The sequence below is a fragment of the Protopterus annectens genome, chromosome 13.part0 (assembly GCF_019279795.1).
Source record: "Protopterus annectens isolate FY-2018-M chromosome 13.part0, PAN1.0, whole genome shotgun sequence".
NCBI classification, from domain to species: Eukaryota; Metazoa; Chordata; order Ceratodontiformes; family Protopteridae; genus Protopterus; species Protopterus annectens.
In genome coordinates this window covers 1,250,789,323-1,250,796,822 of record NC_056747.1, presented here as the reverse complement: position 1 = coordinate 1,250,796,822, position 7,500 = coordinate 1,250,789,323, and positions in this window count along the sequence as shown.

Below are 7,500 nucleotides of genomic sequence, written 5' to 3'. Positions count from 1 at the left end.
TTCCAGTGCTCACCAAATCCTTCTGTTGTCGGGGGGCTATGCCTCCCCGCTCCCTCTAATTATATATACCAACTCTTAGGTCACACTAAACTGTGGAAAGGGCAGGTTCTGTTATAGCCACATGTCCTTTCACAATATCGGTAAATATATGTCTAGGATGCATGCTTCTCCTGTGTAACAACTTATTGTGATAACAGGGTTTCCAATATACTTTGGTATTTAATTCTCCACAACTATTCATAGTAACATGTACATCAAAAAACTCTATAAATCTATCAGAACACTTAACATCAAACTTAAGGTATGATGTTGAACTATGGATGAAATCAACACATGCATTCAACTGTATTTCAGAGTCTGTCCATAGAAGAAAAACATCATCAACAAAACGATGATAAAAAGAGATATGACAGCAAGTGTGATATGTAGAACTTGACACAATATTTGTTTTTACTATTAGTTTTGTGTTTTTATATCTGTGAACCCATTTAAGATGTATAGTAGTGTCATTTGTATTTATGCAACAGTGAATTAACACCTTATTAAGGTGCATTGACGGTAAGCTTAAAGTAACAGCTATCAAGTAAATGTGCCTTTATTTTATTTTATTTTTATTTATCATTTGTGTCCACAGAATGTCTTTTCAGGGGAGGCCCGGGAGAAATGCTCCAGATGCATGTCTCTGAATTGGAATGTAGGAGATGTGGGGCCGGGGACCCCCGGGCTTACTTGAACATGGGAGAACATGCAAACTCCACTGAAGCCAGCTGAGAATCAAATCCGGCCGACTCTTGCTGTGAGGTGACAACGTTAACCACTGCACCACTGTGCCGCAAAGACAATGTTATGTGTTCATTGATATTTAGTAACCAAGGGTTGTCACAGGACATTTCACTGATATATATCACTTGGTGTAGTTTTTTAAAAAGTTTATAAAGCTGAGTGTTTGCATGTTTGATTGTATTTTGGTCTGAAGAAGTGGGCTTTTGACCTGTAAAAGTGCTAACCAACTCCATTAAAATCATCTGATCTTGTCCTACCCTGGCCATATGTCAGTTCATACATATTATTTTATTTGTCTTAGCTATCTTTAGGCATTAGTTGAGTCATAGGCATGTTAACATTACAGCAAAGATGTGTCCGTGCAGGTACAATTGACAGACAAAGTGTGAACAGTGACTTTCACAGGACATTGGTTACCTGCGGTCTTACCTTTACAGTTCATTATGGTAAACATCCTGCACTTTGATGGCTCATGCTCATGGCACACTGAGCACAATAGAATAAAATGATTTGTGTTAATGATTCACATATGAAATGTTTGGTGTACCATATTACCTCTGCACATCAAAGGTTAGTGTGGCTGTGGTCTTTTTGAATCATTTTGAATACTGCCCTTATGTGGTCCTACAAAAAAAAATAAAAATATAAAATAAAATAAATAAAATCCCATCACCCACAATGAGAACAAGTCAGACAAATGGAATATGTGAGTGGCCTGGTCTTAAAAATGTTTACTATCTTGTACTGTAAGACTGGCTGACCATAGCTGGTTTTATCTACCCCACCTTTCCAGGGGAATAAGGCAGCTGGGGCAGTTTGCAGAAAAACTGTTTTACTTATTCTTCACAGAAGGATGAGCATTCCATTTGTAGGGTATGGATGCTAGGAGTCTATTTGTAAGACAGGGAAGATGGGTGTTTATTTGTAGGGTATAGATGCTAGCAGTCTGCTTGTAGGACAGGGAAGCAGGAAGTATATTTGTAGGGTATAGAAGCAAGGAGTGTTTTGTAGGATGTGAAATATAGGAGTTTATTTTTAGTAGATGGAAGATAGAAGTATGTTTGTAGGGTATGGAAGTTAGAAGTTAATTAGCAGGACATGGAAATGAGGAGTTTCTTTGTATGGTATGAAACCTATAAGTTTATTTGCAGGGCATCAATACTAGAAATGTATCTGCTGGGCATGAGAGATAGAAATTTATTTGAGGGTTGTGGAAACTAGCAGTTTGTTTGTGGGGTATGGAAGACAGTAACTTATTTGTAGGGTGTGACAACTAGGAGCTTATTTCCAGGGTATAGATGCCAGGAACTTTCCAGGGTATGATTGCCAGAAGTTTACTTATAGGACATAGAAGCTAGAAATGTATTTGTAGGATATGGAAGCTAGGAGTTTATTACTAGAGTATGGAATTTAGAAGCTTATTTGTAAGACATGGAAAGTAGGAGTATGTAGGGTATAGAAGCTAGGAGTTTATTTGTAGGGTATGGAAGCAAGATGTTTATTTGCATGGCATGAAAGCTACAAATGTATTTGCAAGATATAGAAGCTAGGAATTTATTTGTATGATACAGAAGATAGTACTTTATTTGTAGAACATAAAGATTAGGAATTTATTTTCTGGGGATTCATGTAAACTCACCAAAGGAAGTTTTAATGAATGCCAATAAAATCAAAAGCAGTTTGCCAAAACCACCTTCAGCAAACATTAAAATATTTATTTATCCCTGCATCCCCCTGGAATTATATATACCAACTCCAAGGCTGCACAATAGCAGAGAAAAAGACAAACCCCACTGTTAACAAAAGTAGTTTCAGCAAACTGCTTATGATTTTTTTTTTTTTGCATTCATTGAAATTACCTTCAAAGACCTTCCATGCTGCCATTTACAGGGTATGGGAGCTAAGAGCAGCACAGTTTTTGGAGGTGCATGAAAGTGAAAGCTGGAATGATACACATGCTGTGACAGTGCAAGGTACGTAATGTGAAGACTCTATATGTGAATTGAAAGAGGTACCATAAAACTGTTACTTTTTATTATCTCCGGTGGAAGACAAAGAACAGGGATGGAAAAACAGCGGAAAAACTCAGATATTATTTTTAGGTGAAGAGCTAAAGAACTTAGTGGTGAAGTGTTGGAAAGGTGAGTTGTATTAGGATGGAACAATAATGAGGATTAACTTCCTGAAAGTTTATAGAAGGACAAAATCCATATCTAAGCATTCAGAATACAAAAGAAAGTGGTTGAGACCAATAGGGCGAAAATTTTATTAAATATAAGCTGAAAGGTGTTTCTGATATTGATGATGGGCATTATGAAATAACATACCTAACATAGTTCTATCAACATCCGAGAAGCTCTATCAAGTAGCAAAGCAAAGAGAGAAATATAAAAAAAATTGTCAGCATTCATAAGAGATGCTAGTAATGATCTGCTTATCAGGCCACAGGAAATCCAGATAGAAGGAGTACCTCAGGATGCATCTGAATGAAGAAAACCCCTGCAGAAGCTTTACGGCCGCATGCAAAGCCAATGTCAAAAGAGGAAGAAGATGCCACTCTAAAAGTCATAAACACTCTCAGAGCAAACATCGCATCTGTAGTGCTCTTTCCCGGCATGAAACCATACTGCTGATCATTAATCATCACACCCCTTCTTAACCTAGCTTCCACTACTCTTTCCTATAACTTCACGCTACGACTGATCAGTTTTATCCCTCTGTAGTTACTACAGCTCTGCACATTACCCTTATTCTTAAAGATAGGTACCAAAACACTTTTTCTCCACTCCTCAGGCATCCAGGTATGCCTGAATAAAGTGGTATTTGCTAATCATGTATTTAACTGATCTTATTCATGTCTTTCTCTATCTATATCTTATAGGTATATAGGTTCATAGGAGGTCACTAGGCTAGCGGCTCTAGTCATTACAAGCCTAGCCATGTTAATCCTGAGTTGCCTCAATTGTCTTTGGTTAGATGGACGTAATTCGCATAGCGCATCTATGATAAACACTGACTACCGCTGTCCATGAGGGACATGGGTGCTATCCCTGGGGTGAATTTGTGGTCTCCCATCCATTTGTCCAGGTTTCATTTGAGCAGGGTCAGTGAGGAGCTCTGCTTCACATTAATTGGAAGTTTATTCCAGAGTAGCAGCAATCTATGAGAGATGTATCTGCCCCTCCTGCATGTCCTGTTAATGTCACAGGCTAGGTTAAGATCCCAAGAGTGAGTGACTCTTGTGCCATTTGACTTGCAGAAGTGCAGCATATCCATCAGGGCAGGGTCAGAGACTGCCCTGTAGGCAAGGCACAAGTTGCCTCTCAGCAGCCAATATGATAGAGTACAGTGACAGGGCTTTCAATCTATCCATGTAAGTCATGGTTTGGAGGTCCTGTATTTTCTTGGTGAGAAACCTCTGTGGTCTCTCCAGCTGCTGCAGGTGTCTGGTGAGGTACATTCAGAAAGAAGTATTGTACTCTGTTAATGGTCTGATGATGGTCGAGTACAGTGGAGTTATAATATCCTTATTATCTGGATGCGATGCTCTTACTTATGAGATTCATAACATGAAGAATAGAAAAACCACCTTCGATCACAAATTATTGATAAAGGTTGAACGCTTTCTTCCCCACTCAAAGGGACTTCCTCAAAACAATTTTGACACAAACATCCAACCCCTTTCATACTCCACCCCAATTACATAATTGCATAAACTGTTAAACCATCTAATAGCCATTAAATGAACAAGTAATGATATTGAAAGACGAATACATATTTAAAAACAGATAAAAAACATTAAATGTTACAATGTAAATGCAGTAAACTTCATGAATAAGATATATAATATTCACATAAATATGAACGTTAACTATAAATAACTATGAATATGTGTATAAAAAATTCATATTAAATTCATATTAAAAATACATGTAAACAATACATATGAAAAAACATATAAAAATCAACACTAAAGTGCCAGCAACTCCCAATTTCAGCCTAATATATGATTCAACTTTAAAACACTTGAAATAACCTACTAAGATATTGACCTATACATTGATTTAGACAATAAAAGGTTTATTACTAATATTTTTAGAAAGTCTACATTCTCAAATTCTTATTTGGATTACACCAGCTGGCACCCGCACCATCAAAGAAATCCATAGTTAAGGGCCAGTTGGTGCAGGCAGTCAGAATGGTTAACCAATATGATGATTTTTTAAATGAGGTAGATTATTTAATGCAAATGTTTAGACAAAGGGGTTATCCTGGTAACATGTTGGCAGTTATTTCTGCAGAGGTTAAAAATAAGTGAGAAATGGGGGTATATAAGCCCATTGTAGATTATAGTAATAATGCCCGGACATGGTATGCAACATCAGCGGACATTACTAATAGAATAATTATAGGTATCAGTTTTATTTTAACTTATAATAGTGAGGCCAGTATTATTTCTGACATTATCCACAATAATTGGGAAATATTGCAATTTGATGAAAATATTGTACAGAAAGTTGGCACAAGCCCTAGAATTACTTACAGGAAGGATAGATCCCTCAAGAAAATTTTAGAAACTAGTGTAGAAAAAGTCAGTTGCAACAGGCCTATGGGCAATTTTAGGTGTAATACTTGTATTTAGTGTTCTTTTATTCTTAAAACAGGGAAAGAGTTTAAATTTAATGGGAGAACAATACACATCAATGGGCATTACAATTGCAGTTCTGTTAATGTGGTATACATGGCTAAGTGTCATTACTGTCCGGTATTTTACAGTGGGAAGACCTACAGGAAATTTAAAATGAGAATAGGTGAGCACTTAGGTGACATAATAAAGAATAGAATCACCACCAGCCCATTGTTCAGACATACACAATCAAACAATGGACATGTTTTTAGGTTCATGGTGGTTCAACAGTTACAAAAAGATGTGCAAGGAAAGAATCATAGATATACACCTTGACATCATGGAATTAAAGTGTCAATTGTGTTTCAATGCTTCCCAGTATCCTGGAATCAATGAAATGGTATCCATTTCAAGTGTTTTAAAGTTGAATTATATATTAGGTTGAAACTGTAAAAGAACACCAAGTTGGTCTGCTAGGTCCTGTTTTAGATTGCTTAATAAGCAATCTGGGATGTTATCTGGTCCCATTGAGGCCATGTTTTTGGCCTTGGATAGCACAGATATGACCTGAACTCTAGAGATACTAGGCAGAGGATTGGTGTCAAGTATGCTTTGGGGTATGGCTGGTGGGGACAAGGGGGTGAAGATTGTGCCAAATCTGTCAGCTTACAGGTTGGCAATTTCTTCCAGTATAGTATGGGTGGTACCATCCACTAACAGTTCGGCACATGACTGGGCCTTCCTTTTTGGATTTCAAACATAAAGAATGCCTTATAGTTATCCTTAGCTAGAAATGCTATTTTACCTTTGTAATTGGCTTTAGAGGACTTTACAAGATTTCTGATTTGCTGTTCAAGCTGTGGGGGAATTCATCCTCTGTAGGTCTGCATCTAGTCTATGCTATCTGGGTATCATAATAGTTTAAATCAAGGCAGAAAATTGCAAAAAAATACTTAGAGCCCTTTTGTGTGTTTTCCAGCTCAAACAGACCAGGTAAACACCTACGGCCACCAGATGAACAGTCTGAGTCCTCCCAATGCAAAAGCACAATAAAGGAGTTACTGGAGTGAAATGCTGCCACAAAGAAAATTAAAGATATAGATACAGCAGTGTACTTTAAACATCTTATAGAAGTGCAATTATTCAGTAAAAGTATTTCACTTTGAATAAATGGGCCAAGAGCTAGTCAATTGTACAGAATTTATAAAGGAACTAAAAAACATGATAAGCCCTCCAGCCAATAAAACTACATTCAGAAATCTCAGGTGTTTCCTCAACTTCAACAGACCAGGCTACCTCTCAGTGCACTACATGGAAAATCCACTGACCTCTTTTGAGCAAAAACAATTGTCTGCTTGAGTGTAAACATATACTACTTTATCCAACAGCTAGCTAGATCAAGGAGAACAGAAAATGGGAGGAAAAATGCACTTTTTCAATATAAGTACAAGGAAAGGTAAATAAATAATTCAGTATATCAATGGCAGTGTAGAAATGGAGGAGCTTATTAAGCTCAATTTACAGTAGGGGTTGGCAGCTTAAAGTCACCAGGTGTAAAAACCAAATCAGCAGACAGGATGGTGGGTGGGAAATACAGCAGGGAATTGCTAGCAGTTCTTTAGTTTATGCAGGCTTCAAATCTTTTCAGACAAAGACAAAGACCCAGAATTTCACCGAGTATTTAAGTATCAATAAAGAGGCAATTAACCAATGGAAAAATATAAGAAATGTGCAGCCTAGATAATTTATGTGTCAACCTCTCACATAGAAGAAAAACACCAGGCCAAACAGATTTCTTAAAACAGAAAACAAAATGGAGCAAGGTATCAGAAAGCAGCGCTAAAAGGTCACAGACAAAAAATTTAGCTTTTCTCACCCAGCAGGGAATCACCACTAGTGTTTTAGTTTACTAAGGCTTGCATTTTTATCAGACAATATATATATATATATATATATATATATATATATATATATATATATATATATATATATATATATATATCATCTCTAACTTCCGACCTATTGCTCTTCTTTCTCTCATATCCAAAACTCTCGAGAAATGTATCCAAAACAACTAGTTAACTACCTGT